Raw genomic sequence first — 3,749 nt, forward strand, 5'->3', positions numbered from 1 at the left:
GGTGGTGTGGCATAACTTAACTAGATGGGTTAGTGGGAAGTTTTGGGAAAAAATGAAATTTGTGGTTTTTGAGATTTGGTTGTTTGAAAGGGCTCCAAATGTCCCAAAATGAGTACCATAAAAGTCTTGGTATACAAAAGTTTTGAGTTTGGTGGGTTTTGCACTTTGAGTTCGATGGGTTTTACACTTGGCCAAGTTTGGCGGTTTGGCATGGCTCAGCTAGATGTGTTGGTGGGAAGTTTTGGGAAAAATTAAATTCGTTGCTTTTGAGATTTGGTTGTTGGAAAGGCCTCCAAATGTCCCCAAATAAGTACCATAAAGTTTTGGTGCACAATAGTTTTGAGTTCAGTTGGTTTTGCACTTGGACAAGTTTGTTGTTGTGGCACGGCTTAGCCAAATGGCTTGGTAGGGAGTTTTGGGAAAAAAATGATATTCGTGGTTTTTGAGATATAGTGGTTGGGATGGTGATGGTCGTCCTTGGTGTAGGAGATGAAGGAAATCCATGGAGAATGATTAGGAGGAGATGGGCTGCAGCGGAATTTGGAGAAAGAAATGAAACTAGCTCTCGGAAATGGAGAATTTGGTGAAGATGAAGAGTAGAAGTGGAGCTATGGTATGGAAGGTGGCTAGAGGAGATGAAGGAGAAGGTTAGCCATGTATGCTCTCAAATTAATAGAAGTGTGGAGTGATCTCAAACACTAGCATCTATTAACAATTTAGGAGTAACCATTACAATAGTTGAATGGCTCTATTTATAGGCACATGGTCACCTTTCCTTTTCTCTCACAGAACGCTTTGCTAGGGTTTCACCTAAGTCTTTTTCAAACTAACTCAAACCCAGCTCCTACTCCACGTAAGTATCTCTTATAGCTCGTATGGTTTTCCATTGATTTCCCTTCGTATTCCCAGTTAGGGTTTCGTAATAATCCATCCCTTAGTTCCGTTTTCCCTTCTGTTTTTAGCTCTTTAGTTCATTCTTAGAGCTGCAGTGCTCGTTGTCGTGTCGTCAAGGTCTCTGCTAACCCTTTTCCAGGTACGGGAAGTTAGAGTTTCTGCGAAATCGTTGGTATTCATGATTGTTGTGTAATATTCGTGTGATTTAATGTTCTGTACATTACTCTGAGTTGTGGAGTGTGTTATTGCTTTTGCTTGGCCTGGTTTTTTGTCTGTTATGCGAGTAAACAGTGGGTGGGGACTGATAATCTCGCCCAAGCGAGCTTGCCTCGCCTAGGCGAGATGAGCAGAGGCTCGCCCAGGTCTTCTCACGCGAGAGGTCGCTTAGGCGACCAACTTATTTTGAGCGAGCGAGCATCTTGCTCAGGCGATGAGGGTCTTGCCTAAACGAGATAGTGCAGAAGCCACTGTTCCAGGATTTCGAGCCTTCGCCTAGGCGAAGAGAGCTCACCTGAGCGAGAGATCCTCTCGCTTGAGCGAGACTCCTCTACCTGAGCGAGAGGCTAGGCGAGAGTGCGATTTAGTTTGGCTGTTCTTTCCATTCTTGGATGTTTGGCGTGTAATTAATGAGATTATTGTATGATGGCATGATGGGGATGGGTATACATGATTAGGGGAGGTTTACATGTAATGAATGGTGAGTTTGGCATGATCTTATGAGAATTATACATGAGGGGTTGGATATATATATGTGGTCACAAATCTGGCATGAACAACAATGAACATTGATGATTGGTAGTTCAGTGGCATGATATTGGTATGAGGGGAGACACTTTTCTCATGGTTGGTAACAACGAGTTGGTACTGGTTCGACATGTAATAAATGAGGGTTGGTTATGGATGTTGGTATGAAGTTTCTATGCATGGTGTATGTGTTTATTTCTTGGCTGTTTATATATGTTGGTAAGTGGTCAGTACGTAATCCCTTAGAGTCCCTAGGTGAGGCTTCAGGGTCGTGGTTCAGTGGTCGAGACGTAATTCCATAGTCCCTGTTAGTGGGTGTCTATGGTGGTGCCCCATCTGTATGGTCTGGTGATGAAGGCATGACCACCTCCTTAGAAGCTCCATCAAGAAGGATCACTAGAAGCATGTCTAGAGGGGAGTCTTCTATTCCATCACCTTTATCTTTGTTTTGCATTACTTTAGTTTGAATTCCCTAAGTTGGTTTCTAGTTGATTTATTTTGGTTGACTTGTTGACTTTGATCCAAAGTTGACCTTTGACCAAGATTAGATTAACTTAAACCAACATGTTAATCCTTGTTTGTCTTGTTTTGTAGGTAATTAAGAGAAAGTAGAGCATGGCTAGGTGGCACTTGGTGATTGGAGCACTTGGATGAAGTGGAAGAGAGAGGAAAGCAAAACGCATAAAGCAAAAGCAAAAGTAGACATGTACCTTGTCTCCTTTTGCCTTTGTGGTTTATGCCTTAGAAGGTCACTTGGTCTCCTTCCTCTTTTGGCCTAGAATCCTCATGGGAATGCCTCCACCAATCATCTTCCTTCACTTGGCCAAGACTCACTCTCACATTAGGTTTAGGGTTTGCTAGTTAATCTTTTTTCATGTTTTTATATTTGCTAAAGGACCCCTATGAACTCCTATTTAAAGGGTGCTCCTTGTCTTGTAAAAGGGTTGATCATTTTGTTTCTAAACTATTGTGTTTCAACCTTTAAATTTTCGTGAGCTCTCCTTCCTAGAAGTGAACTCACCTTTGCCTTATCTTGCTTGCAAGTGGCGGCACCATCACTCATCTCTAGGGCTTGGTTGGCTTAGATCCCCCCCTATGAGTGGCGTGCTTCTTCCATGCTTCATCTTCTATGCTTTCCATTTTTAATGTTTCTTCTTTCATTTTGGTTCTTTAAGTGTTGTTAATGTTGTGTGAGTTTAAGCTTGAATCCAACTCTCTTCTTCCTTTCATGAGCTTGAGAAATGAACCTTCACATCTAGATAGCTTGCTATCTTAATGTCCAGTGGGAATTTTCAAAAAGCTTTCTTAAATAACTTCACCATATTCATAACTCTAAAAGGAAACAAGATAATCCTTCATCATTTGGTATCTAGAGCTTTGGTTGTCCTTGAATATGGTGTTTTCATGTTCTAACCTTGTCTTGTGTAGCTATCTTTGAGTGGTCCACATAAAAAACAGTGCTGGCAGCAACGTGTGCGTTTTTGAAAAAAATACTGCAGCTAGCTCAGTGGTCCAAAAGTAACGTTCTTTATATCAAAAGAAAGTTCTGTGAGTCTAGTTTCCAACAAAAAAAGAATTAACGCATTTGGAGTTCTGTGGAGAGAGTTATGATCAATTGAGTGAGCAAAGGTCAGAGCTGCCGAGAATACGAAAAACAACGTTTTCAGGTTATGTTGTGGCAATTTTGGCTTTGGTTTTGTGACTCTTTTGCTCCTAAATGTGGTTGGATAACATGTTTTTTGATACTTACTCTTTGAGCCTCAAATCCATGAGTTTAAATGCATGATAGCTACATGTTTGTGTCTTTGTGTATGTCATGTTGAGTCTCTATAAATGTGTCTAACTTTTGCTTGAGTCTCTTGTCATATGCTTCTTTGAGTTTTCTTGTTCTTGTTTCTAAGTTTTTGAACTATTGCATGAGATTTATGCCTTGTGTTGTTGTATGCTCCTTGAAATTGATTTTAACCTAATTTTAAGGAACTAAGTGTTCAAGACACCCTAAAACATCCTTCTCATCATTTGAAGTACCTAGTTTTGAAAAGAAAAAGTGTTTTCAAGACCAAAAACAGTTTGGCCGAGAGCTTTTATAATGTTTGGTGAATCCATTTGGC

Source organism: Vigna unguiculata, chromosome 4 (assembly GCF_037176805.1).
Source record: "Vigna unguiculata cultivar grain cowpea cultivar isolate G323 ecotype 2 chromosome 4, ASM3717680v1, whole genome shotgun sequence".
NCBI lineage: Eukaryota > Viridiplantae > Streptophyta > Magnoliopsida > Fabales > Fabaceae > Vigna > Vigna unguiculata.